Source organism: Coregonus clupeaformis, unplaced genomic scaffold (genome assembly GCF_020615455.1).
Source record: "Coregonus clupeaformis isolate EN_2021a unplaced genomic scaffold, ASM2061545v1 scaf1403, whole genome shotgun sequence".
In the NCBI taxonomy this organism is placed as follows: domain Eukaryota; kingdom Metazoa; phylum Chordata; class Actinopteri; order Salmoniformes; family Salmonidae; genus Coregonus; species Coregonus clupeaformis.
Window position 1 is genome coordinate 29089 of NW_025534857.1, and position 17650 is coordinate 46738.

The following is a 17650-nucleotide window of genomic DNA, read 5'->3' on the forward strand; positions in this document are numbered from 1 at the left end:
CATGGGTGGAATGTTCACAATATGTTTAATAATTTCATAAATAATCTTTTTTTTTTTTTATTACAGCCGAAAATCCGGTGTTGCTATGTCAAACAGTTTTGTTTTATTTCAGTCTTCTGTGATATATATAAAGTGTAATATTGGGATGCAAACTTGATTACATTTCAACTCTATATCAGACATGGTACAGGTGTCTTCTTTTTGTTAAGCCCATAACCATTTGTGTGAGGTGTATACTTTGTTTCAAAGTTGATTTGTTTAAGACTAACAGTAAACACTCTTTGTGACCCTGATTTAGCCCACTGCAGTAAAAGGTTAATTAAGGATCAAATCCACATAGACTGACAGTATTTGTTCATCCCCTGCAAATTCTATTGTAGTTGATGTCTTTAGAAAACCTTCATTACATCTGCAGTAATTCCTTGTTTAACATTTCTGATTCACACTTTTGTACCAAGAATGTATCAATAATTACATTACATTTACGTCATTTATTTTTCATACTGGTCCCCCGTGGGAATCGAACCCACAACCCTGGCGTTGTAAGCGCCATGCTCTACCAACTGAGCTACACGGGACTAATCACCACACGCCTACAAAACCCCCCAATAAAATTCCTAGAAACTGGCCATGAGTAGATATGATGGTGAAAGCTACATATACGTACACATAACATACTGTTAGTTAGCTGTCTGTGAGTGCTGTTAATGTAGAGACTAATGACTACTTGGAAGCTCCATTTGAGGAGATATGGGCATATGATGTCCTTTGTAAATGAGTTGTAACATGGAATGTTCCATTCAAGGATGCAAAGTTGTTCTTTACAACGTGTTTTGATTGGATGCGTAGCAATGACAAGGGGCCTTTCTGAAATGCTGACTCACGTTACTATGAAACAAAGAATGAATAGAGATCAGCCATGTGAAGGGTTCATTCTGTTCCAGAGCACAGAGCAGCACTGGGTAGGGAGGAGCAGGTCAACGTTACTTTACTTAAGTGAAACTGAAGTGTTTAGACTGAAGTGTTTAGTCTCTGTTTTAAAAATAATACTACAGTATATAGTACCAAAAAATCTGAGAAAGCACCCACACTTTTTCACACACAGATACAGGTGAGTAGAGATTAACAAGGGCAGGTGAAGATAAATTCTACTGTGTGAATTCTTGCATTCTCCTGTTTTCTTTATCAACTACAGTACCTACTGTATGTTTAACTTTATTTTGTACATTGACTAATTTATACTGTATGTTGTATGGTTAAACAACTTTAATCAAGATTGGTTAGTGTCTCTAAATGCCGTGTTGACAATGGAACTGAAACTATCGGGAGCTGACTCATTCCAGGAAATAATTTATAGTTCCACCTTCTCTGTCTAGATATGGCTTCCTCCAGCAGTCTCCAGTCTGAAGAGCAGTTCCTGTGCTCTATCTGTCTGGATGTGTTCACTGAGCCAGTCACCACTTCATGTGGACACAACTTCTGCATGGCCTGTATCACAAAGTACTGGAATAGCAAGGACCTGTGTCAATGTCCACTGTGTCAGCAGAAATTTTCCAGACGACCTAAGCTTCGTGTCAATACAACGTTCAGAGAGGTTGTAGAGAATTTTAAAAAGATGAGAGAAAGAGGTAGAAATGAGTCCCGTCCTAAACCTAAAATAGTGCCCTGTGATGTCTGCACTGGGACGAAGCGCAAGGCCCTAAAGTCCTGCCTGGTGTGTCAGACCTCTTACTGTGAGACTCACCTGGAGCCTCATCAGATAGCCTCACCCTTAAAGAGACACAAACTGATCGACCCTGTGGTGAACCTAGAAGACAGGATGTGTAAGAAGCATGACAGACTCCTGGAGATGTTTTGTAGGACTGACCAGACATGTGTGTGTCAGTTCTGCATTGAGGCAGACCACAAGACTCATGACACTGTCCCTATAGAGGAAGAGTGTGGAGAGAGGAAGGCTCAACTGGGGAAAACTGAGGCAGAAGTGCAGCAGATTATCCAGGAGCGACTGAAGAAGGTTAAAAGGATCAAACTTTCAGTAGATCTTAGAAAGAAAGAAGCAGAGAGAGAGAAAGCAGAGAGTGTGCAGGTCTTCACTGCTCTGGTGTGCTCCATTAAGAAAAGCCAGGGTGAGCTTGTTAAGGTAATTGAGGAGAAGCAGAAAGCAGTAGAGAGGCAGGCTGAAGGGCTCATTAAAGAGCTAGAGCAGGAAATCACTGAGCTAAAGAGGAGAAGGACTGAGCTGAAGCAGCTATCACACAGTGAGGACCATCTCCAACTTCTCCAGAGCTTCCTATCCCTAGTGTGCAACCCTCCACCCACCAAGGACTGGTCTGAGATCAGTGTTCACAGTGATCTGTGTGTGGGGACTGTGATGAGAGCTGTGTCTCAGCTGGAGGAGACACTGAATAAAGAGATGGAGAAGCTGCCTGAAGTCAAAATGAAGAGGATTCAGCAGTATGCAGTGGATGTGACTATGGATCCTGATACAGCACATCCCTGGCTCATCCTGTCTGAAGATGGGAAACAAGTGAGAACTGGAGACACGGATCAGAATCTTCCTGACAATCCAAAAAGGTTTGATCGTTTTGCCATTGTTCTTGGAAAGAATGGCTTCTCCTCAGGGAGATTTTACTATGAGGTGATTGTTAAGGGGAAGACTTGATGGGATTTAGGAGTGGCAAGAGAGTCCACTGACAGGAAGGAGAATATCACACTGACACCTGAGGATGGACTCTGGACTGTGACGCTAAGGGATGAGAATGTGTACCAAGCCTGTACCTCCCACTATATCCTCCATCCCTGAGAGAGAAGCCCCAGAAGGTTGGGTTGTTTATTGATTATGAGGAGGGTCAGGTCTCCTTTTATGATGTGGAGGCCAGGTCTCATATCTATTCTTTCACTGGCTGCAACTTTACAGAGACACTCTATCCATGCTTAGGCCCCTCTGGTAATGATGATGGTCAAAAACTCAGCCCCTCTCATCATCTCTCCTGTCAATCACACAGACTGATTAAACAAATCAGATTACTTTTCCAAGTCATTACATGTATCGATATTTTTACAAATTAGTATATATAGTCATGTTGACATTACACATGATTAGAATGTCCACAGATCTCCTCTGAAATATTATCATCAAATTAAAATGGAAACTGTTCTGTACATCTTAATATACCGAGTGCATTAACCCCCAATGTAATGTTGAAAGATCGAGACTTGTTCATTATAAATGGCTTAGGTTTTTCCACCTCAAACATCGCACATTTGTGAGATAACGTTAGCATCACAAACCCAACCGTCATCAAAGATACTCTAGAAAGGAGGCAATGCATAATTTGATTTAGGGTTTTTTGCTGAGTCACGCGGTTGCTAAGCTAATAGTCACTTCAATCAACACAAATTAAATTAAAAAGTAACACAAGTTATGTTGCTTTAATTATTAATATAATTTAGGTCTAATGCTGACAATTTTTCTCTCTCTTAACCTCTTATTCTCTCTCAAAGAGAAGCTAATGAAATGGCACATCCTTAGCCTTTGAGATGGTTGTGGATGTAGCTGAATGTGATGGAGGACCTGTTTTCCCTTTGAGCTGGTTGTGGATCAAGGTAAGGATGGCCACGGTACCCAGGTGGAAGTGGGCCAGTCATAGCATAGAGGAAAGGATGGGGGTCAGGGTCAGCTGAGATTTATTCCTGATATCCACCACAAGGTCGAGGAAAATGGAGTTAGGAAATAGTCAAACTGATACAGGACAGACCTGGATTCAAATAGTATTTGTTTTCTTTCAGATACTTTGAGCGTTTGACTGAGCCTGTATATGGAGTGCCAGATAGACATTTAATAATTATATTTCTATGGTGCCAGATTGATGATGTGGTTACAATGCACCAGGGAAGCTCAATCAAGTGCAGCTAACATATTTGACAGAAGAAGAAATACACTTTGAACCCTGGTCTAATACAGAGCAATTTCCAAATCACCACATCACCATCACAAATATGTAATTTCGTTCAATATATTGTTTTATTGTTGGGTATATATACATTATTGTTTTTATATTTGGGTATGTTGTTTTATTGTTTGTCTCTCTTAGTGGATATCTTAATGACATACAGACACAAACCCATGTCCAAGATTGAACTGATCCTCTCTTGCCCCACAGCTCTCACAAAGACAAGTGGATATTGACTGTTTTCATTTTATTTTATTAATCTGCATAAAATGTTTAGAAATGACTTAACGTTTCCACAATTTAGATATTGTCAGTTATGATCATGCATTGCCTCTGACATTTGACAACTTCACTATTTGTCTTACAGAAAGTAATATAAAACTTTCTTATCAGAGTAAATGGCTATTTCATGTTTGAGCCACCGTAGTAACATGATCCTTTTAACAGGCGAGGGAGAACACCTTGCACAAATTTAAAAAAATAAATAATCACAAACTTTCCAAAAATGTCCATGCAAGAAGACTTTAAACAAGCTCTAGACTGAGGTGGAGTTTTTTCAGACAGAAAGGTACCTGTTAATAATCTGTTATGCTAGTCAGTTGTATTTGTCTTACAGTTAGTGAGTGCATACATTTTTTTTTCATACTGGTCCCCTGTGGAAATCAAACCCACAACCCTGGCATTGTAAGCGCCATGCTCTACCAACTGAGCTACACGGGACTCGTCACCACACGCCTACAAAACCCCCCAATAACTCTATCCTCTCCCTGAGAGAGTAGCCCCAGAAGGTGGGGATGTTTGTGGACTATGAGGAGGGTCAGGTCTCCTTTTATGATGTGGAGGCCAGGTCTCATATCTACTCTTTCACTGGATGCACCTTTACAGAGAAGCTCTTTCCATTCTTAGGCCCCTCTGATAATGATGATGGTCAAAACTCAGCCCCTCTCATCATCTCTCCTGTCAATCACACACACTGATTAAACGATGGAGAGGGAACAGATAATTAATTAATTACATTCACAAATCATTAAATATATCAATTTAGAAATTATTATATTCAGTCAGTTGACATGACACATGACTAGAATTTCCATGGATGTCCTCTGAAATCTCATCATCAAATGAAAATTGAATCTTCTTTACTCTGTTAGGGACAGATTGAAAATGACTGGGGAAGGGGTGGTCCAAAATATGGGAGGGTTGTCAAAACTTTTTTATTGGTTTGGGGAGGGTTGTGTGTTTTTTTTGGGGGGTTGGTGCGTTTTTTCCCCTGGTTTACATTTGCCATTCTGCACGTATTTTCCCTATAAACAATGGCTTAACTTACTTTCTATATTACCCTATTACAGTTTAGAAACGTTTGGGGAAGGTGTGGCTATAAGCTTTAGCTACTGCAGGCATTAGATATGAAGGTAGTGTGCCCCTGGCGATCCCACTGACTCTGGCAGTTGAATTTGAGGTGAGGAAGAACATTTTAGGCCTACCAGAGTTATTCCTATAATCTAACAATATAATGCTTATCTTTATACAACATATTCAGATAGAAAATTAACTAATGACCTTTCTTCTGTAGGTCTATATCTGTATAGCAGATGCAGTAGCCATCTGACATAAATAAATGCATATCGGTGTCGTAGCATGCCACCAGCATATCTCTATCTCTCTGGGGTTAGGCCTAAGCTTATTTTCCTGTATATACAGTGGCTTGCGAAAGTATTCACCCCCCTTGGCATTTTTCCTGGAACCTGGAATGAAAATGGATTTTGGGGGTATTTGTATCATTTCATTTACACAACATGCCTACCACTTTGAAGATGCAAAATATTTTTTATTGTGAAACTAACAACAAATAAGACAAAATAACAGAAAACTTTAGCGTTTATAACTATTCACCCCCCCCCCCACCCCCAAAGGCAATACTTTGTAGAGCCACCTTTTGCAGAAATTACAGCTGCAAGTCTCTTTGGGTATGTCTCTATAAGCTTGGCACATCTAGCCACTGGGATTTTTGCCCATTCTTCAAGGCAAAACTGCTCCAGCTCCTTCAAGTTGGATGGGTTCCGCTGGTGTACAGCAATCTTTAAGTCATTCCACAGATTCTCAATTGGATTGAGGTCTGGGCTTTGACTAGGCCATTCCAAGACATTTAAATGTTTCCCCTTAAACCACTCAAATGTTGCTTTAGCAATAGGCTTAGGATCATTGTCCTGATGGAAGGTGAACCTCCATCCCAGTCTCAAATCTCTGCAAGACTGAAACAGGTTTCCCTCAAGAATTTCCCTGTATTTAGCGCCATCCATCATTCCTTCAATTCTGACCAGTTTACCAATCCCTGCCGATGAAAAACATCCCCACAGCATGATGCTGCCACCACCATGCTTCACTGTGGGGATGGTGTTCTCGGGGTGATGAGAGGTGTTGAGTTTGCTCCATACATAGTGTTTTCCTTGATGGCAAAAAAGCTCAATTTTAGTCTCACCTGAACAGAGTACTTTCTTCCATCTGTTTGGGGAGTCTCCCACATGCCTTTTGGCAAACACCAAATGTGTTTGCTTATTTTTTCGGCCCACTCTTACGTCAAGCCCAGCTCTGTGGAGTGTACGGCTTAAAGTGGTCCTATGGACAGATACTCCAATCTCTGCTGTGGAGCTTTGCAGCTCCTTCAGGGTTATCTTTGGTCTCTTTGTTGCCTCTCTGATTAATGCCCTCCTTGCCTGGTCCATGGGTTTTGGTGGGCGGCCCTCTCTGCAGGTTTGCTGTGGTGCCATAATCTTTCAATTTTTTTATAATGCATTTAATGGTGCTCCGTGGGATGTTCAAAGTTTCGCATATTTTTTTATAACCCAACCCTGATATGTACTTCTCCACAACTTTGTCTCTGACCTGTTTGGAGAGCTCCTTGGTCTTCATGGTGCCGCTTGCTTGGTGGTGCCCCTTGCTTAGTGGTGTTGCAGACTCTGGGGCCTTTCAGAACAGGTGTATATATACTGAGATCATGTGACAGATCATGTGACAATTAGATCGCACACAGGTGGACTTTATTTAACTAATTATGTGACTTCTGAAGGTAATTGGTTGCACCAGATCTTATTTAGGGGCTACATGGCAAAGGGGGTGAATATATATGCATGCACCACTTTTCTGTAATTTATTTTTTCGCATTTTTTGAAACAAGTTATTTTTTCATTTCACTTCACCAATTTGGACTATTTTGGTATCTCCATTACATGAAATCCAAATAAAAATCAATTTAAATTACAGGTAGTAATGCAACAAAATAGGAAAAACTCCAAGGGGGAGGAATACTTTTGCAAGGCACTGTAACTATATGAGGGGGGAGTGTGTTCAATTTATTTGACAGTACTTATGTACATGTGATATTTCCAGTATTATTTTTTATTTATTTTTTCTTTGCAAAAATGTATAAAAACTTGTTTTTATCTTTGTCATTATGGGGTATTGTGTGTAGATTGAATTCACTATATATCATTTTATTGTTTCTCCCTCTTAGTGGATATCTTAATGACATACAGACACAAACCCATGTCCCCATTGATCTGAACCTCTCTTACCCCACAGCTCTCACAAACACAGGTGGACATTCCTTATTTTTGTTGTTTTATTACTCTGCTAAAAATGTTATTAAAAATATTCTGGGTTAAAACTCTGTTTGCATTCATAAATAGAGATACCGTCATAGATAATCATTTTTCTATGTATAGAGTATTAAAAACTCAATAAGCAGTAATGACTCAATGTTGCCACAATATAGGGATTGTCAGTTATGATAATGCTTTTCCTTTAACATAAGACAATATATTTAACAAATATCATGGTAAACCTATTACACATGTAATAAAGAAATTGGTTGGAATGCCTTTTGGTTTCTGTCTTCTGGTTTGTTTTGGTCAAACCGAAGTCCCTCCTCCATGAGTCTACAACAATAAACAAGTGTTAAACTTTACTATCGTCTTCATCAGCATTTTGGGTGGATGGTTCTAGATTATGGAGTTACAGGGAAAATCCACTCAACATCGATTTTTTGGTATTTGTTTCATTAGTTCATTGTTGAACAGTCCCACAATGTTTGACATGTCAGGTGTCAAGTTTTCAAGATATTGGACTTCCAAGAAGCAAAGTGTCACCTGCCACATCATCATGATGATGCAAAACATGTTGGAACTGTATCTACAGTGGACGAATGAAAAAAATACAAAATGTTGTTGAGTGGATTTTCCCTTTAACTTCATGATGAATTGGCCAATACGGATAAAGCTAAATTGAAATGTTTCTTACAGAAGAAATATGAAGAGCATATGCATAAGCATGGTAGCAATTGAAAAGGAACAGTTTGGAGTGTATGTGAAAATTATTAGACCAAAATTGAGGACACAACAGTTCACCTGACACAAGACTGAATCCAAACATTAGACTGGTGATTTTATGTGCATTTTACATTTACTGTATTTTTCGCCTCATTTGTTACAATCAGTAACATGATAAGACTATTCCTGGAAAATGTGGGGTAGGTGCAACATAATACAAAAAAATGACAAGGGTTTGAATGAGAGGACTAACTGGTGTCTCCAAGTGGCCACACACCTCTCCAAACTAATGTCAATGGACATTTAGGACTCAAAGAAGAGTCTTCAACTATAAGGTGCGTTTTTGAGCTCTCCTAGCTGTGTCATTGAGGAACTAGAGCAAGCACACTAGTAGTTGTTTGGTTTGGAACACAACCCTGCATTCCCCGCCAACACACAATTACTATTGTTGTTTACGCAATCCAAAAAGAAAGCTTGTTCTATTGCCAGCATGACTAGCTAGGTTATAAAAGACGATCTTGAGGTGTTAGGCTTTCGTAAGGCAATTTGGAGAAACAGATTGTAATTTTGGTCTGCATAGAAAGGACCAATGAGTACATTCAGGTGCTTGTTCTGCTGCAAATGTTCTTCACAATAGACAAAAATAGGCTCATTCTGTTCAGAACAACCCAGGGTATGACGCCATGTCATCTTGTAACTTGACATCACACATAGTGATCAAAAACGTTGGCATTGTATATGACATGAGTTGTTGATATGGAAATGTGAAGTACACATTTGGACTCACAGGTGTTTGGCTTACTTGTATAACATCAAAGCGGTATTTCTTATAATCCTCAACGTCTCATCTTTCAAAATACATAGAGTCCTCTTCATTTACAGCATTTCTCACTCAAGCAAACAAAAGTTGCCCAATAAACGGGCGGGATGGGGGCAACTTCTTGTCGCGTGCAGTGTTGAACTTCAGAACAGCTGTCAGTCAAAACCCATATAGCGCTGCAAGGCGCAGAGCCTGAGCTCTGATGTCATTTATAGCATGTTACTGTACAGCCACTGACTTCCAATTTAAATGCTTATCAGTGCCCACATTTTCAACCTTAACACCTAAAAAACTATTTATTCTCTGTTGGAATGGTTTTGTTAACTCCCCATGTACTTCATCTCATGACCGTCTTGGGCCGATCCCTTTACAACATTTTCTTACTGTTCTCTACACACTCCTGGAGAGAGGGAGAGAGAAGAGAGAGAGAGAGTGACCGTGTGTGTTCTGTGTTGACATGATAGGGGGCAAGTATAATTTAGTGTAATACAGTATGTGCCTAAACGCTATTCACCATAAAGGAATTGATTAAAGTGGTACTCTGTAAAAAAACAGGCTATGTTCCATTATCCACAGTAGCATAACACTAAGAATGTTTGTCCTGATGTAATTGGAATGATAGTGTGGATAATGGAACAGAGACATATATAAGGCTACATCCCGATTCTCCACCCTTCTTCTAAAGTGAACACAACATGAAGTTAACAATGGTTGAAACTCCTTCTAGCCAATGATTACACCAATCCATTCCTTTTTGGTGGAGAATCGGGACGCAGCCATAGTCTCCGACTCAGCCTCACCTCCCTTCCCCTCACCATTAGGGCCTAGTCCATGTAGAACTTTGGGCTGGGGCTGCGGTCATTGTGCTTGGTGTCCACGGCGAAGCAGACGAAGAGCATGTCCACCACGATCTCAAAGACAGATAGGAAGCAGTGGGCAACCAGCCAAGACAACAGACAGACGATGAGCAGCGGCAACACCCACACCGTGTAGTCATGCGCAGTGCATGAGACGCAGTGCATGAGACGATCAGTACCTGGACACGCAGGAAAAGATGGAGAGAAAGGAGGGTGAGAAAGGGAGAAAAGAGGAAAGGGTGTCATGACTCTCCTGACAGTGGATCAAAGGACCCATCAGCTAGGCAAATGTTTGAAGATAGCCAGATCCCCTCTTGACACCTTAACACTGGGTCATACATTTATGCAGGAGAGAAACTTTCTCTCTCTGCCTTTCGGTATCCACCAAAGGAATGCCTTTGTCTAGAGAGAGTGTGGCCCGTCTAAAAACTGTAACGTCAAAAGATTGGACATTGGAACATTATTTCAGACATGCAAATGTGTGGAATGGTCAGTGGTGATCTAAAAGTATAATCATGTCATATTGTTTATTATTTTGTGATGTCATTAAGGATGGTATCAAGAAATAACTGTAACTCTGAAAGTGTACATATTCTACTTGTCAAGTTTACATCTACATGTTGAATTAAATATATGATTAAGTATGAGAGTATTTTGGTTAAGATAGAATGTGATTTTAGCCTTCTAATGAGATAATTGTTTTCTCATTAGAACTTTTACCCAGTCAGTAACCACGCCCAAGTGAGCACAGACTTTGTGTCGGCATGATGGAACGCCCCGTTTTTACCCGAGGATAAAAGCCTTGGTAACTAAATATACATTAGACTCCAAGACCAGGAAACATGAGACGTTAGTCCACACGTTTGAAATGGTGAGAAACTCTGAAACTCTCAATCTCTACACAAGAAGAAGGAACTCACTAGACCGTAGCATTACCAGTCTGCAGCTGGCATGTAAAGTAGTCTAGAACTTTCCCTAAAGACACGAGGTGACAAGGACAATCCCATCTCAGACAACCGTTGGTACATCTGAAGTATCTGTCTAACAACCACTTCACTACCAAAGAAGCTCTACAAAGGACATTGTGACCTCTGGTGGACAAACCAGAGCCTTACACCCATTGACACCTTCCCCATAGGAGTGATTGGTTTCAACAGAGAGACAACGGAGAAGACATTCTACACGTAAATACATTGCATTTCTTATCCAAACGGCCGGCGGTTAGGGTGATAAGTATTCTGATTACCGTGAGCGTAGTTTCCAAATGTATGTACGATAAGTTCGACTCTCTTTGTCCCTCTCTCTCTCCTTCTATTGACCCCTCCCTTTTTGATAACAAAGCAGTCATGCTTTTGTTAGTCCGCTATACTTTTCTCATGCATTAAGTATGTCTGTATTCTGTGTTATTATTTAGTTAGCTAGTAAATAAATATTTAAGCCAATTTGTGTATTGTTGATTCATAAGTAAGGTTAGGGTTCTTGCAGGTTCAAGGATTATGCGATGTTCATAATGAGACTGATGAGGTAATGATTAGTAAGTGACTGTTATTGGTATATAACATATATATATATATATCTTCTAAGAGTTTAATTCGGGAGATGGTAACTCGTTAAACAACTTCTTCCGTGGTGCCCCAAATTCCTAATGAGTTAATTGTTACATGATCGCTATGTGGCCGCTACCTTTCCAAGAAAGAGGACAAAGTCCCCCACGGTGTTGATGGTGGCCACTCTGAAGGCATTCTCTACCAGGATGACGAAGGCGTTGCACGCCGACATAAAGAAACTGGTGCTGTTGATCTCTGTGGCCATGTACGCGTTCTGTGGTGAACAGGAGACAGGAGTATCATCAATAACAATGTGTGATTGCCGTCATCTTGGAATGAGTCTCCATTGTAAAATAGATTGTTGTCAATGATATAACATGTGTAATAGTAAGAATAATCAATGTCTCACATGAAAATCAATCTGATTCTGATAGAACACTTACTTGATTCAGGTATGTTAGACACTTCTTCAGGCACCACAAGCAGCAGATGCAGGCTTTCAGCATACAGCGATCACAGGCATTTTCCTACAAACAGAAAATACATTCAGCTTTAGTTCTCCACCCATTGTCTGGTTTGACTTGACAAACTGGTGGTTGGTATGAGCGAAAGTGAGTGTGTTTAAAGGCATAATCTGGGATATTTCTTGCTGCTAATGGTCAAATCTTGCCTGGCTACCCAGACTCATTGCTCTGGCCAAACGCCACGCCCACAAACGTTTGTTTCTTATCGATAGAGCAGCTAAATAATTCAGTGTGAGTCGTCAGGCAAGGTCAAATCTACCTAGACTGAGTTATTTGTTCATCCCCATGTGGAATTTGACTTCTGTTGTTTTTTATGTTTTTGGAAAACCTTCCAAACATCTGAAATAATTCCTTGTTTAACATTTCTGATTCACACTTTTTCTACCTTGATCAGTAACAAAATTAGAACACTTCAGTGGAGAGTCCGGATTCCGCCCTCCAGCCCAACATTCCACGTGAGTACGCAGATCTCTCTGATATCTTCTCTTCATCAGAGGCTAAGTCTCCCTCCTCACACGCCCTGGGACTGCACCATTGACCTGATGGAGGGACAACAACCCCCCGAAGAGTCGCATTTACTCCCTTTCCAGGGCGGAGACTGAGGCCATGGAGAAGAATGTGGCGGAGACCCTGAAACAGGGGTTCATCAGAAGCTCTACCTTCCTGCCTCCGCCAGCTTCTTCTTCATGGTAAAAAAAGACGGAGGACTCAGGCCATGCTTTGACTACATGGGGCTGAACGCAGTCACCACCAAGTACCGGTACCCCCTCCCTCTTGTTCCGTTGGCCATCGAGCAGCTATGAGGGGCCCGGTACTTTACCAAGTTGGACCTGAGGAGCACCAACATCCTGATCCGAATCCGGGAAGGAGATGAGTGGAAGACGGCTTTCAGCACTACCTCAGGCTACAATGAATACTGCGTCATGCCCTAAGGCCTCGCCAACCCACCTTCTGTATTCCAGTCCTTCGTCAATGACGTGTTCCGAGACATGCTGAGTAAACAGGTGGTGGTGTACATCGACGATATCCTGATCTACGCGGCTACGTTCGAGGAGCACGTCAGGGCCATCAGAGCTGTCCTACTCCGCCTCCAGGAACACAGCCTGTTGGTGAAGGGGGAGAAATTCGAATTCCACCAACAGGCCATCTCTTTCCTGGGATACATGATCAGTCCTCAGGGGGTGTTCATGGAAAGAGAAAAGACAGACGCCGTTAGGTCATGGCCAGTCCCCACCACCAAGGGCCTACAGAGGTTCCTGGGCTTTGCCAATTTCTACCGGCATTTCATCAGGTCCTTCAGCTCCATAGCCGCCCCGCTCACCTCTCTCCTTAAGGGTGGGCCTCAGAAGCTGGCCTGGAACCCTGATGCTGACGCTGCCTTCAAGAGGCTGAAGGAGAGGTTCACCACCGCGCCCATCCAGAATATGCCCAGAACTCCCTCGTTCACTCCTCCACAGGGCCAACTCCCTTCCAATGCGTCCTGGGGTACCAGCCGGCCCTGGCCAATTGGACACCCTGTCAGACCGATGCGTCCGCTGTCGACGAGTGGTTCCACAGGGCCGGACAGGTCTGGGATGCCGCCCATGTCCGTCTCCAGAGGGCCATTAGTCGGCAGAAGGACCAAGGACGTCTCCTCCCGTTGCTCCCCTCCGGCGCTCTGATTCGCCGGTCTACTGAGTCACCGGTCTGAGTGCACCACCTCGGCAACACAGGAATGGAAACCCAACGCACCCTAATCACCTCCAGTGCACCTGCTCCTCATCATCTCATCACCACCACTATATAGACCTGGACTGTTCAGTCATTGTTGTGTGTAATTGTTAGCGTCGTGTCGTTTACTCGCTCCTTGTTATTCTCTTTCTCATTGTTAAGTAAACCTTGACCTTGTTGATTCCTGCGTCTGCGTCCTGCCTCTTCGTATCCTCAGTACTCGTCACAGAAGTGGGCCAGTCGCAGAATAAGGACATGATGGAGGTCAGGGTCATCTGGGATGTATTCCTGATATCCACCACAGGGTAGAATAAAATGGAGTTAGGAAATAGTCAAACTGATACCGGACAGACCTGGATTCAAATAGTATTTGTTTTCTTTCAGGCACTTTGAGCGTTTGACTGAGCCTGTATATGGAGTGCCAGACATAGACATTTAATAATTATATTTCTATGGTGCCAGATTGGTGGGGTTTGTACTTCTGGGACAATTATATTGGTTATATTGCACCTGGGAAGCTCAATCAAGTGCAGCTAACGTATTTGACAGAAGAAGAAATACACGATGAACCCTGGTCTGATACAGGAGTAGATATGATGGTGAAAGCTACATATACGTACACATAACATACTGTTAGTTAGCTGTCTGTGAGTGCTGTTAATGTAGAGACTAATGACTACTTGGAAGCTCCATTTGAGGAGATTTGTGCGTATTATGTCCTTTGTAAATAAGTTGTAACATGGAATGTTCCATTCAAGGATGCAAAGTTGTTCTTTACAACGTGTTTTGATTGGATGCGTAGCAATGACAAGGGGCCTTTCTGAAATGCTGACTCACGTTACTATGAAACAAAGAATGAATAGAGATCAGCCATGTGAAGGGTTAATTATGTTCCAGAGCACAGAGCAGCACTGGGTGGGGAGGAGCATGTCAACGTCACTTATTAAGTGAAACTGAAGTGTTTAGACTGTGTGTTGCGCCCACAAAAGAAACTGTAATTCGAAAAATTCAGTCTCTGTTTTAAAAAGAATACTACAGTATATAGTACCAAAAAATCAGAGAAAGCACCCACACTCTTTCACGCACAGTTACAGGTGAGTAGAGATTAACAAGGGCAGGTGAAGATAAATTCTACTGTGTGAATTCTTGCATTCTCCTGTTTTCTTTATCAACTACAGTACCTACTGTATGTTTAACTTTATTTTGTACATTGACTAATTTATACTGTATGTTGTATGGTTAAACAACTTTAATCAAGATTGGTTAGTGTCTCTAAATGCCGTGTTGACAATGGAACTGAAACTATCGGGAGCTGACTCATTCCAGGAAATAATTTATAGTTCCACCTTCTCTGTCTAGATATGGCTTCCTCCAGCAGTCTCCAGTCTGAAGAGCAGTACCTGTGCTCTATCTGTCTGGATGTGTTCACTGAGCCAGTCTCCACTTCATGTGGACACAACTTCTGCATGGCCTGTATCACAAAGTACTGGAATAGCAAGGACCTGTGTCAATGTCCACTGTGTCAGCAGAAATTCTCCAGACGACCTAAGCTTCGTGTCAATACAACGTTCAGAGAGGTTGTCGAGAATTTTAAAAAGATGAGAGAAAGAGGTAGAAATGGATCCCCTTCTAAACATAAAATAGTGCCCTGTGACGTCTGCACTGGGACGAAGCGCAAGGCCATGAAGTCCTGCCTAGTGTGTCAGACCTCGTTCTGTGAGACTCACCTGGAGCCTCATCAAATAGCCTCACCCTTAAAGAGACACAAACTGATCGACCCTGTTGTGAACCTAGAAGACAGGATGTGTAAGAAGCATGACAGACTCCTGGAGATGTTCTGTAGGACTGACCAGACATGTGTGTGTCAGTTCTGCACTGAGGCAGACCACAAGACTCATGACACTGTCCCTATAGAGGAAGAGTGTGGAGAGAGGAAGGCTCAACTGGGGAAAACTGAGGCAGAAGTGCAGCAGATTATCCAGGAGCGACTGAAGAAGGTTAAAAGGATCAAACTCTCAGTAGATCTCAGCAAGAGAGGCGCAGAGACCGAGATAGCAGAGAGCGTGCAAGTCTTCACTTCTCTGGTGCGCTCCATTAAGAAAAGCCAGGGTGAGCTTGTTAAGGTAATTGAGGAGAAGCATTTAGCAGTAGAGAGGCAGGCTGAAGGGCTCATTAAAGAACTGGAGCAGGAAATCACTGATCTAAAGAGGAGAAGCACTGAGCTGAAGCAGCTCTCCCACAGTGAGGACCACCTCCAACTTCTCCAGAGCTTCCTATCCCTAGTGTGCAACCCTCCACCCACCAAGAACTGGTCTGAGATCAGTGTTCACAGTGATCTGTGTGTGGGGACTGTGAGGAGAGCTGTGTCTCAGCTGGAGGAGACACTGAATAAAGAGATGGAGAAGCTGCCTGAAGTCAAACTGAAGAGGATTCAGCAGTATGCAGTGGATGTGACTCTGGATCCTGATACAGCAAACCCCTGGATCATCCTGTTAGAGGATGGAAAACAAGTAAGATGTGGAAACACACTACAGAATCTTCCTCACAATCCAAAAAGGTTTGATTGTCATCGGTTTGTCCTAGGAAAGGATGGCCTCTCCTCAGGAAGATTTTACTATGAGGTGACAGTTAAGGGTAAGACTAGATGGAATTTAGGAGTGGCCAGAGAGTCCATTGACAGGAAGAGGATTATCACACAGAGACCTGAGGATGGATTCTGGACTATGTCGCGAAGGGATGAGAATGTGTACCTTAACGGAACGAACTCTATCCTCCAATCCCTGAGAGAGAAGCCCCAGAAGGTGGGGGTGTTTGTGGACTATGAGGAGGGTCAGGTCTCCTTTATGATGTGGAGGCCAGGTCTCATATCTACTCTTTCACTGGATGCACCTTTACAGAGAAACTCTTTCCATGCTTAGGCCCCTCTGATAATGATGATGGTCAAAACTCAGCCCCTCTCATCATCTCTCCTGTCAATCACACACACTGATTAAACGATGGAGAGGAACAGATAATTTATTAATTACATTCACAAATCATTAAATATATCAATTTAGAAAGTATTATATTTAGTCAGTTGACATGACACATGATTAGAATTTCCATGGATGTCCCTACTAAATCTCATCATCAAATTAAAATGGAATCTTCTTTACTCTGTTAGGGACAGATTGAGTGTTGCTTTAGCAATATGCTTAGGGTCATTGTCCTGATGGAAGGTGAACCTCCGTCCAATTCTCAAATCTCTGGAAGACTGAAACAGCTTTCCCTCAAGAATTTCTCTGTATTTAGCGCCATCCATCATTCCTTCAATTCTGACCAGTTTCCCAGTCCCTGCAGATGAAAAACATCCCTAGAGCATGATGCTGCCACCACCATGCTTCACTGTGGGGATGGTGTTCTCGGAGTGATGAGAGGTGTTGGGTTTGCTCCAGCATTTTCTTGATGGCCAAAAAGCTAAATTTTAGTCTCATCTGACCAGAGTACTTTCTTCCATATGTTTGGGGAGTCTCCCACATGCCTTTTGGCGAACACCAAACGTGTTTGCTTATTTTTTTCTTTAAGCAATGGCTTTTTTCGGCGCACTATTACGTAAAGCCCAGCTCTGTGGAGTGTACGGCTTAAAGTGGTCCTATGGACAGATACTCCAATCGCTGTGGAGCTTTGCAGCTCCTTCAGGGTTATCTTTGGTCTCTTTGTTGCCTCTCTGATTAATGCCCTCCTTGCCTGGTCCGTGAGTATTGGTGGGCGGCCATCTCTTGGCAGGTTTGCTGTGGTGCCATATTCTTTCCATTTTTTAATAATGGATTGAATGGTGCTCCGTGGGACGTTCAAAGTTTCTGATATTTTTTTATAACCCAACCCTGATCTGTACTTCTCCACAAGTTTGTCCCTGACCTGTTTGGAGAGCTCCT

The 17650-nt window shown here is 42.2% G+C and overlaps 1 non-coding gene and 3 pseudogenes across 1 annotated transcript; 2 read left to right on the forward strand and 2 right to left on the reverse strand.

Annotated features, from left to right (window-relative positions):
* Nucleotides 1-505: 505 nt before the first annotated feature.
* trnav-uac lies at nucleotides 506-579 on the reverse strand. The gene has a single exon. It is a non-coding gene; the product is annotated as a tRNA-Val (tRNA).
* A 792-nt stretch (nucleotides 580-1371) lies between these two features.
* On the forward strand, nucleotides 1372-4930 carry LOC121557956 (annotated as a pseudogene).
* Nucleotides 4931-9465: 4535 nt separating this feature from the next.
* LOC121558810 lies at nucleotides 9466-12008 on the reverse strand (annotated as a pseudogene).
* A 3089-nt stretch (nucleotides 12009-15097) lies between these two features.
* Nucleotides 15098-16725, forward strand: LOC121558813 (annotated as a pseudogene).
* The last annotated feature ends 925 nt before the right edge of the window (nucleotides 16726-17650 follow it).